This window comes from Peromyscus eremicus, chromosome 16_21 (genome assembly GCF_949786415.1).
Source record: "Peromyscus eremicus chromosome 16_21, PerEre_H2_v1, whole genome shotgun sequence".
NCBI lineage: Eukaryota > Metazoa > Chordata > Mammalia > Rodentia > Cricetidae > Peromyscus > Peromyscus eremicus.
This window is the reverse complement of record NC_081432.1, coordinates 34,305,061-34,318,095: the sequence shown is the minus strand read 5'-3', so window position 1 is coordinate 34,318,095 and position 13,035 is coordinate 34,305,061.

Here is a 13,035-nt window from a genome sequence, read left to right as displayed (position 1 = left end):
GATAGAAGCTTTTTTTTTTTTGACTATCAGGTCCTGGTTAGATTTGCTTTCTGGAAATAAGGTTTATAGTCTTAGAGATAAAGAGTCTAAGAACAGAGTTTGTTCAGATTATATTGTACATTTTATTTTTTGTGGGTAATTCAAAGACCGAGAGGGAACAGGGACCCACTTTGTATGTGAGAATGTCTTGTTTTCTGTTAGGTGAGAGCCCACGCTGCTGAATTAAAGCACACCTTTTGAGGTGTTCAGTGGCAGAGGTGCTCGTGAAGTTTTAATGGTTGGAGCAATCTCAGGAGTGTTTTTTCACTTGTAAAGATCCATCGTGGCTTTGCCTTAGAATCTCTATAGTGACTGAACACTGTAAAGTTAGATGTTATGTTTGCCTTAAAGCAATGATTCTCAGCCTGTGGGTCACGACTCCTTTGGGGGGTCTCATATCAGATATCCTGCATATTAGATATTTACATTATGATTCATAACAGCAAAATTACAGTTATGAAGTAGCAATGAAATAATTTAATGGTTGGGGTCTTCACAGCATGGGGAACTGTAATAAAGGGTCGCAGCGTTAGGAAGGTTGAGAACCACTGCCTTAGAGACTGAATTTTTACACTGAAGGAAAAGGGCTGTACCCAGACACAGGCAGTGTGCGCAGTGGTGGGGAGCTGCAGGCTTGGTGCTTCTGAGGAGCCCAAGCAGGACCTAATGCTAACAGTCACTGTATCACTTTGATCTAAATGAGAACACTGCCTCCATGTCAGATAACGACCTTGTTGACTGATGGATACAGTGGTGGAGAGGATTAGTACACAGCAACAGCTCTGGTGCCTGTGGCCTTGGCCAGTGAGCTCCGCCTACTAACGTGGTGCTGGCACTCAAGCAGCTGTTCAGCATCTGTCTGCACTTGCTGCAGATACTGGCATCATCATCATCATCATCATCATCATCATCATCATCATCATCCGAAACTGGGATTGTGATTGGAGCCTGAGCTGCCAGTGTCTGTAGTTGAGCTAATTCCGGGGGATGTGCCCACGGCATTTGCCACGCCCCTCTGCCACCTTTCTTACGTTTAGATGCGACAGAGGTGACGAGACTTGGTTCGTTTTCATTTTTTAAAAAAAATTTAACTTATCCGTTTTACTTAAGGGTATGTGTGCCTGCCTGTGTGAGTTTATGTGCATCTCATGGGTGCAGGAGCAAGCCCACAGAGGTCATTGGATCCTCTGGAACTGGAGTTACAGGCAGTTATGAGCTGCCGTGTGGGTGCTGAGGACCAAACCCATGTCCTCTGCAAGAGCTGAAAGCCCTATTGACCACTGAGCCATCTCCTTAGCCCAGAAACTTGCTTCTTAAACACAGGGTTCATCTACTTGCACAGCAAGAGATGCAGGTGAGTCTGGAGGGTCTTGTCATTACACTAGACAACAGAGAAAGAATACTCAGACTACAGTGATGGGCATATGTTGCTGGACAGGTCTCTGGAGCAACGCAGTAAAGCTGACATCATAACTGTGAACCATGCTGATAAATGACTGAGTACAGAGGGGAGGAAGGGAGCGAGCCCCACGAAGAATCCCCTCCCCAAGTAGCTTAATGTAGTTTCCTAACCCCTAAGGCACTTTTTTTTTTTTTTTTTTGGTTTTTCGAGACAGGGTTTCCCTGTGTAGTTTTGCGCCTTTCCTGGAACTCGCTTTGTAGACCAGGCTGGCCTCGAACTCACAGAGATCCGCCTGCCTCTGCCTCCCGAGTGCTGGGATTAAAGGCGTGTGCCACCACCGCCCGGCCCTAAGGCACTCTTAATGGGTGGTTTCCAAAGTGCAGTGGAGGTGGGAGGTTGCGGGGCAAAGGTCAAAATCCATGCCAAGCCAGGGTGACAATGGGGCCTGCTTCATGATGTGATGAAAAGGGCATCTGACCTCTGTGGTCCTTCCGAAAGTCTGTAACTGCTAATATTGAGAAATTATATCAGTCAAGAAACTGGGTATGAGATGTAGGGCTCTCTGTTAGCTTCCTAGTTAAGGAAAAAGCTATACTAGAAGTTTATTTTTTAAAGATGGTGGCTCATAAATCACATCACAAATGGAAACTCAGATGGGAAAGCTTGACTGTCCTGTGTCTGTAAGAATATGTTGTAGCTGGAGGGCTACCCAAGTCTTAGTTTTGATCTGCCCAAAGGTAGGGCCTGAGCCAGCACGTGGGTGCTGTGATTGGGAGGAATCCCCAGGCTGTAGAAGAGAAGACTGAGAGAGGAAGTCAGGGTGGGGGTGGGGAAGATTGAGGACCAGGCTGGAGGGTAAGAAAGACAATCACTGGATAGTGCAGACACCCTCCAGTGTTGCCCACCCACAGATGGGAGCCTGGGTTTGGGGTTCCCCATTCCCGGCTCCCATGGGTGAGGGCTGCTCTCTAGGGATGTTAACTGCATTTCTTTCTGGAGCTGTGCTTGCTCCAGAGCAGAGCAAGTGTCCGTGCCTTGGGAGAAGACAACAGATGCTGCAGGTCAACGTGGTTCTGAGCTTGCATGCTCCTGGTTCTGCTTTACTCATTTGGAAGAGATTGCTTGGCGAGCCAAGCATGGATTTTTGTTGTTTATCCTTCTTGTGCATACATTTGAAAGAAAGCACGTGAAAGGAATTGGGTACAGTATTCTTAAAGTGTCCTTTGATTGAGTAGCTCTGTCTTAGGGTTTTTATTGCTGTGAAGAGGCACCATGACCGCAGCAGCTCTTAAAAAAGAAAACTTTTAATTGGGGTGGCTTGCTTACAGTTTCAGAGGTTCAGTCTATTATCATCATGGTGGGGAGCATGGTGGCATGCAGGTAGACATGATACTGGAGAGGTAGCTGAGAGTCCTTCATCTTTCAGGCAAGAGGAAGTCAACTGAGACACTGGGCAGTATCCTGAGCATAGGAAACCTTAAAGCCCTCCCCTACAGTGACACACTTCCTCCAGCAAGACTACACCCACTCCAACAAAGCCACACCTCCTAATAGTGCTACTACCTATGAGATTATGGGGGTCAATTACATTCAAACCACCACATTCCACTCCCTGGCCCCCATAAGCTTGTAACAATATCATAATGCAAAATTCATTTAGTCCAACTTCACATGTTTTCCTAGTCTATCACAGTCTCAACAATGTTTAAAAGTTTAAAGTTCAAAGTCTCTTCTGAGATTCATGCAATCTCTTAACTGTAATCACCTGTAAAAATAAAAATAAAAAGGCAGATCACATACTTCCAACATATAATGGTCCAGGATATACTTTACCATTCCAAAATGCAGGGAAGGGAGCATAGTGAGGAAATACTGGACCAAACCAATACTGAAAAACAGCTGGGCAAACTCCAAACTCTGCATCTCCATGTCTGATGTCAAAATGCTTTTCAGATCTCCATCTCCATTCAGCTTGGTTGACTGCAACACACTTGTTTCTCGTGGGCTGGTTCCACTCTCCATTAGCAGCACTCCCTGGCAGGTATCCCACAGCTCTGGCATCTCTAACATCTTGGGTTCTCCAAGGCAATCCAGGCTTCAACTTCACAGCTTCATGCAACGGCCTCTATCAGGCTAGGCGTGGAGGCAAATTCCATAACCCATTTCTTTTATCCTTAACTCTAAAGCCAGAACCATGTGGCTGAAGCTCCCAAGTTCTGCTTTCTGGGGCTGGAACACGGCCCGCTAGTTCAATTATGTCTTCACCAGATTTCTGTTTTCCATGGTTTCCTTTACTGCCTAAGCTTGGCTGTCCTGAATCTGGATCTCTAGACCAGGTTGGCTTCAAACTCAGAGATCTGCCAGCCTTCCCAGTGCTGGTATTAAAAGTGTGCCCCACCACACCCCACAACCCCAATCTAAGTTCTTCAGTTTCTTTCCTCAAGTTGGAAACCTAGCTGAGTGGGATCTCGCCCTGAGTTCACCACTCCCTTTATTCCATTTCTTAATTTGCTTATCTCCTTAAACACAGGACTTAGTTCCATTCCACTTCCTGGTGCTCTTTTTCTCCTCAAAATTTACATTTTGTAACTTACCCTGCTCAATTTGCTCTTTTTCATTATAAATCCTCATTAGAGTTAACACTAATATCCACATGACAGAGTCTATACTAGGCTGTTATGAGATTTCTTCTGCCAATGGAATTAATCAAAAACTCTTCACTTTAGCCTAAAGCAGACTCTTCAGACAAGAGCAAAATCAGCCAGTTTCCTCACCAAAATATTACAAGAACTGTCTCTAGGCCACATACTAACGTTTTCTCTGGAACTTCTTGAGTGAGCCCCCAACGGTTCAAATAACTCTCAGCACCACTGTCTTCCATGCTCCCATTAGTAAGGCCCATTAAGCAGCAATTAAAACATTCCACTGCTTTTATAACCCAAAGTACCAAAGTCAAAATTCCTCTAAACAAAAAAATGTCAGGCCTATCACAGCCCCCAGTCCCTGACACCAACTTCCAAACCAATCCTGCTAGGTAAGATGCTGGTGCTTTCCAGATCCCACCAGCAGGTGGCACACGCCGACAACTTAATCACAATGGCTATGGCCAAGCCAAGGAAACCTGTTAGAGGTACCCTGACTTCACAGATGTTAAAAATGAGGAGCGAATGTGCTTTGAATGAATGACAATGTAGATTGAGCCCGGAGTGGTAAAGATGTATCAGGTTATTTGAGTTTAATTTGACCACTCCAGCTTTTAAACTTCAATTCTTCATGTTTGTTTATTAAGTTTTTTTTTTTAAATTAAACTTTAACATGCTGAGAATACCAGCTTCCTAATAAGAGTGATGCTGTTACAACCCCTTGAGTACTTGTTAAAGTGAGTGCAATCTCCTAAAGAAAGAGTAACTAACTTTAGGTAAGTAACTTTCTGAGACGGCTTCTTGCAGTTATAAAGATCTATCGCCGTCACAACGGGGATGCATCCAAGAGAGGTAGAAACCAATGATCAGATCTCTCGATGGCTAAAGCTGGAATAATTTGAGCCACACAGCAGATATTTTATTATCACCTGAGGCATAGAGTAATTACACAGTATCTATTATGTGAATATATGTGTGCAGGAAAAAGTTGACTCGCAGAAATGAATTTTGCCTCAGCACAATTTTTTCTTCCTGGTGGAGTTTGAGACGTCTACAGCATAAGTTATTCTCACCCATAGCGTACACCTGTACTGAATGTCCTTATTGAGAGCATCTCATCAGAGTCAGTAGACCCGGCACCTCCAGGCCCTCTCCTTTACTGACTCTGTCCCAGTGCTCTTGGGAACCCGACGTGAGAAATGAATGGTTTGGATCCCAAACTGCCCCAAATCCCTGCAGCAAGTTTTCTGGAGACACTTTAGGTTTCAAGGGCAGCCATGCTACATGTTTTCAGTCCAGCTCTAGGTGGGCGACAGTTTCAGTACAAGTTGGTGCTGCTTTGGACTATGTCGCGTCTTTTCAAAGCAGGTTCCTTGGCTGTTTCCCCTTTGATAAGTAATGTAAACCAGAATTCCCAAAAAGAAGCTGGGTCTGCAAAGACTGGCTGATTGAAATCAGTGATGTGGAGAGGTTGGAATGTTAACAGGTCCAGAGGCTGATAACATTATCTTGGGCTAACTTTGGTCCCCTGAGTAGCCAGCCATTCCTTGTCCACCTCTGTGTCAGAACTAACATCCTGTGACTAATAGATAGAAATTCCTGGAATCTATAAGCTTAGCAGACTATTAGCTTCCACCAACCCAGAAGCTAAGAATGTCATCAAATAGTATCTGAGGCCTATAGAAAAGCTTCCTCCACCTACCTACCTCCCTGATGTACCCACCAACGTATTTTAAACTGACCTTGATTTATGACCCTCTTTGTTCTGTAAAATCTATAAAAACTTCATGAAACTGATTCCACACTGGAGTGTGGAATTTTGGGGTAGCCTAAATCTGTGTTCCCACGGCCTGATTACTCAAGGTGGCTCCAGAATAAACTCTTATTTGCTTTAAGGTAAGAGCTGTGTTCTCTGTGTCAATAGCAGGTACAGCTGTGAGCTGGGTGGGACAGGAAGTGAGGTGACATTAGCCTCTAGCTCCGAGCTGAAGGCATTGTGTGGGTGTCCATCATTCACTCCCCTGGCATCAATAAGAAGCAGAACACGTACATTAATTTTCTTCTATCTATCTATCTATCATCTATCTATCTATCTGCATTTTTTTTTCAAGTAGCTAAGCATGTTTGTTCATAAACTTATTAAGTTGCTTGGCTCTTATAATACTTAATAAAAGGAACTGTTGTCAGCACTTACCCCCCCCCCCCCCCCCCCAGTGTGTGATGCTGAACTCAGGGCCCTGTGCACACTAGGACAGCGCCCTTCTGCTGAGCTCTATCCCAGCCCAAGAAACGGGTCGGTATTGCTTTCAGTTTAATTGCACAGTGAAAACAAAACAAAACAAAACAAAACAGTGAACTGTGAGCTGACCTGATGGAAATGTAGGACCTTCTGAAACAGGACGTTGGCTCTCTGGTTTATAAGTGGGTCTGAAGCTCTGCTGGTTGGGTCCAGATCCTTCCCTGAGAATTGATTGGGCGGCCAAATGAGGATCTTGTTGAATATGTCAGGCTGAGACTTGAGGGAACTCGAAAGGCACCAACCTTCCTGAAATACATGGCCCCTTGGCTATCTTTGTCTCACGCGTAGAGCTTGTGAGCCTCTCATAGTGCTATTAGGGGGAGCATAACTTTCCTGGGCCTTGGTTTCTTGTCTACACAGAGGAGCCAGCCTGTGTCCTCATTGTGGGAATTAAGTGAAGGTGAAGGTTTTGTGGGTGCCTGTGGTCTTGCTGTTACCACCACCATCATCATCATCGTCATTATCATCATCATCATCATCCTATTTTATTTCATTTCGAGACGTTAGCACAGGAAAGATTTGCAATGTGGGCTTAGCTTCCTGGTCCACTGCTTTTGATGCTCAGTTGGGCCTCATACGACCTGGATACTTGTAAGTACATCAGTAAAACTTAAGGGGATAAATTCTTTTTTTTTTTTTTTTTTTTTTTTTTTTTTTTTTTGGTTTTTCGAGACAGGGTTTCTCTGTGTAGCTTTGCGCCTTTCCTGGAACTCACTTGGTAGCCCAGGCTGGCCTCGAACTCACAGAGATCCGCCTGGCTCTGCCTCCAGAGTGCTGGGATTAAAGGCGTGTGCCACCACCGCCCGGCAGGGGGTAAATTCTTAATGGTATCTTTTAACTTTCTCATTTAGGAAACTTCCTGCCATTTTCCTCATGTCTTATGTGGCTGCCATTGCACACAGTATTTCTCGTATAATGTATTTATTCCTGTGTTCTTCCATGTTTTTCTTAGTGTGTTAGGAAGTACTCATCTCTCTAGGGCTTTTTTTTGCTTTCTGTTGTTTGAGCCAGAAGAAGCCTTTCTATAGAAAGCATGAAGCCTTTCAGTTGTCACACCTGACTTCATCACTTCCAGGACAATTCTTCCTGGATTGTAGCGATGAAATTGCTGTTTTATCATTTTCCCTCACTGACTTCTCATACCCACCATGGCATCACTGTCTTGAGTTTTACCCAGCCATTCACCAGTGTGAGGAGGCTCAGCCTCTGAAGGTTGGGATGGTATCAATAGGAGTTAGGAGGTTGGAGCACGGTTGGGCCATCTGGGCCTTCCATTTATCTCTGGAGAATTTTAAGATGTGGATTCTCTTAACCATCTCTCCAGCCTCAAGATGTGGGTCCTCAGTAGAGGCACATGGTTTCCACACTCAGCAGTGTTGTTGGAGAATTTTTCTCCAGCTCCCACCGCCAAGTCCCGCCAGTCCCAGAGCCCACTCATAAAATAAACACACAGACTCTTACATTATTTAAACTGTTTGGCCATTAGCTCAGGCCTATCATTGTCTAGCTCTTACTCTCATATTTAGCCCATTTCTATTAATCTTTACTTTGTCACGTGGCTCGTGGCTTACTGGTACTTTACATCTTCCTTGTCCTGGCGGTGGCTCCAGGCGGTCCCCTCTTTCCTTCCTCCTTCCTCAATTCTCCTCTCTCCTTGTCCCACCTATACTTCCTGCCTGGTCACTGGCCAATCAATGTTTTGTTTATATAGAGCGATATCCATAGCACAGCAGGATGAAGGCCACTGGGACCCAAGGCACATTCTCCATTTCTCATTGCATTAGAATGGACTTGAGAGGAAATGGGCAGAACACGAAGCAGAAGGGACATTTTGTAGTGTAGGGGAGTGACCCTCAAAGCTTCTTGTTCCATTTTTCCTATCGTCCCCCAAGCCTTCTCCCAAGCTCTGTTCTGCCTCTGTTCCTGCTGGTGACTAGTCTTGGAAGAATGAACTTACAGTGTTGGTGGATGTATGCTTACATTGCAATCGGTGCGAGTGGGTTGGGAGAGAATACCTTTGAAATGAGTTCTAAGTCATGTAGGGATGTCCTTTCCGTGGCGTGGAAGCTATATAGCTGTGCTGGCTAGTTTTATGTCAACTTGACACAAGCTAGAGTTATCTGAAAGGAGAGAATCTCAATTGAGAAAATGCCTCCATAAGAGTTGGCTGTAGGGCATTTTCTTAATCAGTGATTGATGTGGGAGGGCCCAGCCCATGGTGGGCGATCACATCTCTGAGCTGGTGGTCCTGGGTTCTATAAGAAAGCAGGCTGAGCAAACTATGAGGAGCAAGCCTGTAAGCAGCAACCGTCCAAGGCCTCTGCATCAGCTCCTGCCTCCAGGTTTCTGCTCTGTTTGAGTTCCTGTCCTGACTTCCTTCAGTGATGAACAATAATATGCAAGTATAAGTCAAATAGACCTTTTTGTCCCCAACTTGTTTTTTGGTTATGGTGTTTCATCAGAGCAATAGGAACCCTAAGACAATATTGGTTTTTCGAGACAGGGTAGTTTTGTTTGTGTACAAAACTACAGGCTGTGTAGTTTTGGTGCCTGTCCTTGATCTCACTCTGTAGATCAGGCTGGCCTTGAACTCACAGAGATCTGCCTGGCTCTGCCTCCTAAGTGCTGGGATTAAAGGCATGTGCCACTGCCGCCTGGCTAAGACAATGTCTTATTTCAAATAGATGCAGTTCTCCTAGGACTTGTCCTGTCTATACTTGTATAACCCGCTGCTAACCTAACCCTAGACCCACAGGAACATGATAGGAAAAAGAGAAAGAGAGAGAGAGAGAGAGAGAGAGAGAGAGAGAGAGAGAGAGAGAGAGAAGAAGAAGAAGAAGAAGAAGAAGAAGAAGAAGAAGAAGAAGAAGAAGAAGAAGAAGAAGAAGAAGAAGTTCCGACTTTCTTTCATTTGGAAAGGATCAGCCAGATGGAAGGTGTCATTGATTTCTGATTGATACTTAGAGAGGAAGAGATTTTTAACTTGATCTAATGGCACCCCTATCAGGGTTAGACCTACTCCAGGGAGGGGAGGGGAGGGAGAGGAGAAGAAAGTGAGAGGAGGGAACATGAGAGACTGAATGCAAACAGGACTAGAGGTGTATAAAGAGGCCGTTTCTGTTCCGACTTTCTTTCATTTGGAAAGGATCAGCCAGATGGAAGGTGTCATTGATTTCTGATTGATACTTAGAGAGGAAGAGATTTTTAACTTGATCTAATGGCACTCCTATCAGGGTTAGACCTACTCTAGGAAAAAACTTGAGGCAGCAGAAGAGTGTTAGGGAAAAGGGGTTATACTAAAGGTTACAAGCTTTATCCTTGGTCGTTCAGAATGTGCCAGTGGGTGTGCAGGTGCTTAAGGAAGCAGAGAAATTCAGCTCCTAAGAGCTCCTGGAGGTCCTTGATGGCCACTCTCTCGCAGTGTCCTCTTTTGGAGACAGCAGGCCTGCTGAGTAAGCACACAAGAATATGGAGCATGGGGGCGGGGAGGGGGGAGCTCAAATGTGTACCCACGTACAATGACTGCCAAGGGGGTTCACAGCTGAAGGCTGTATCATTGGCTGCATGATGTAAATTAGTGCCTGCTTGCCCTGGGTCTGCAAGAAATCAGGTCAGAATCAGGAGTCTTCCTGAGGCTGGTCTGAAAGATGCATAATGAGGTTGGCCTTTCCTGGGGAGACAATAGTCAGGCATGTGGGAGATTTATGTTAAGGTATGCAAAATAGGTGGATTTCCCCAGTGTCTCAGATCTCGTCCCACTAAGTCAAGACAAAGAACAAAGGGTGCTGAGTAGATCCCTGAGGCCATGAATAGCTTTGGGCAGAAAGGTTTGAACAAATGAACTGCCCAGGGATTTAAGGCCTGTACCCTGGAGATCTGTGCCCTCAATTTAAAGGCTCTCTCCTGCCTGGCTCAGTCACCTCCGTGATACGCTTTGGCCGAGTTCTGATTTACTCTACTGTAAAAATCCAGACATCTTTGTGTGGATTCCATGGGGCTGTGAGAAAAAGATGTGTTAGCATTATACTGCAAATTAATGTTGTATCTTGCTTAGGACAGGGTCTAATTCAGGAAAAGTACTAGTAAAGTCATACATCAAGCCTGGAGACCGAGTTAGAACTGCTGCCCAACAACCCATGAACTCTATGAATGGCACGGCTGCCATCATCTCTACAAATTTCATGGACCAAGACGCTGTGGGTACGGCTTGTCCATGCTCTACAGTGTAGGCATCCCAGTAAGGGAAAGACACAAGAGGGTGCTGGGGACTCAAGGGCCAGGCCTGAATCATCATTCCAATGCTTGAGCCCAGTTGAGGTGGTTAGAAGGCTGGATGCACGATGGGGATTCTTGGACAGATTTGCTTATTATGGACTTCAAAAGGGAGTGTCCCAAGTGGAAGTTGTGTGGCTCTGTGACGTTCTAGAGCTTAAAACTCTCAAGATAGTCAAGGTCCAAGGGGGAAGAGCAAACCCACTTCTCCATTGCACTTGGATTGATAGAGAGCTCAGCTGCCCCGTCAGCCCCATGCCACTGTGCAAGGGGCGGATCTACTTCCTGGGGCTTGTCCTGAGGAGGAAATAGCCCAGGCTGCCTTCCTGTCTCTGCTGGGCAGTCTGACTAAAGGCTTCTAAACACCAGGGCACGCTCTCCATTCTAGCCCCGCTGATGAGTCTGTGCTCAGTGCTGAGGCACCGTTGTTACCCGAATGAGGTTGCCTGTGCTCCATTGTCTTAATTACAGGCTGTTATTTCAAGAATCCACAACAAGATTCAGGGCACTGTCATCTTAAAAGCCAAACCGTGGCCTGAAAACTCATCAGTGAACGAGAGGACAAATGTTCCCGTTGTGCTGGTTAAAAATAGGAGCCGTGGAAAAAGTGACAGATCGAGATGGATGCCATTAAGATGTAATTACAATTACTGTAAATGGGAGCCCAGGGAAGGAGCTATTCTAGGCAGGAAAACCCGTGACACAGGAAACCCAGGAAACCCAGCAAGGCCACTTGCTGACGGCTCTGTGCTTTCTGAATCAGCATGGAGTGTGCAGTGTTGCCGTGGTGCCTAGTGCCCTGGGCCTGACAGGTCCTTGTAAAGACCATGCTCCCCTGAAGGGAATTAGGAGTCCCAGAATGCAACTTCTCTGTGGTTCCTCGTTCCCTGTCTGTGTTCCTTAGCCATCAGGCGTCGAAACTGAGTTGGACAAGGTAGGGCTTATTCTGTCCTTAGGAGGCTAATTTGCATTTTCACATGTTAAAACAATGCATTCTTGTTGTCTAGATTTCAAAATCTCTATGAAGAAAATAAACATCCTACATCCAGCCATAGATAAAACCAGCCCCCCTCCCCCTCTTTTAAGCTTAAAAACTATTTTATTAGAGTTTGAGAGAAAAAAACAAAAACAAAAACAAAAACAAGGCAAGCAAGTTGTAAATCTTGGTAGCTACTGGCGAAGATGGAGAGGAAATAATGCTCTTTGAATTAGGGTCCAGCAGTGGGGGTCTGCAAGCAGCTGTGTGGAGCTGGGGCAGGGGTCTGCAAGCAGCTGTGTGGAGCTGGGGTGGGGGTCTGCAAGCAGCTGTGTGGAGACAGGGTGGGGGTCTGTAAGCAGCTGTGTGGAGCTGTGGTGGGGGTCTGCAAGCAGCTGTGTGGAGACAGGGTTGGTGCCTTCAGAAAGAGTAAGAATGCCCAGGGCGTCAGGACAAGCAGGCTCAGGATTCTGGCAAGGAGCTAAAGAAAGACAATTAGAGGGGGAAGGAAGAGCTCAGTGGGCAGGTTGAACAGTGAATGTGCAGTGAATGTGTGGAGTCCGTGTGGGGTTTGCAGACAACTCTCCCATTTTCCCAGCGGATAAGGCTCATCAGCGTATTCCCGGGCAGGGTTATGTTAATAAACATAGCGTTGCATTATCACATCTGAAACTAAGATAGCATAGTACAGGATCAATGACCTGTTAGGTCAGTATTTAGTCAAGTTATTGGCTTCATAAATAAAAGTTATTACTCTATGGGAAGCAAATTATTTTAAGTACACACACATATACGTGCTTTTGCTTTGATGGCATGTTGTTGTACCTTTGTGCTCCTAGTTGCTGTATTGTTTTTCATTGAACATTGTACATGAGGACGTTTTTCTACGGGAGTACGTATTGTACGTTGAGCACACCCACACATACTTCCTACCCTCCCTTGTCCTGACTCTCTCCCTCCTGTTAGTCCCTGTTGATTCATCCCTGGACAGTTTTGCTCATCCTTTCACGGTGCTCATAATTTTATGCATCTATTAATGTATACAATCTCGGAATCACCAAGACCGGCTTCCTCTGCTTAATCCAATTATCTCCAGCAGTGTCTATTTTCCTACAGACAATAAAACTCGGTTATTCTTTCTAGCTGAAACAGATCTTCTTGTGTATATATCACACTTCCTGAATCCATTCCCCTATGATTGGTCACCTAGGCGGGTTCTATAACTTGGCTACTGTGAACATGTGTGCAGGTGTCTCTGGGATGTGGTGACCTGGAGGCCTTCTGGTGAGTATTTAGGAGTGGTAGGCATGACTGGGTCATGTCTTGGATCTGTTCAGCTTTCTGAGAAACCTGCCTACTAGCTTCCATAGTGGTAGAACATGTTTACATTCCCATCAGAAGTGTA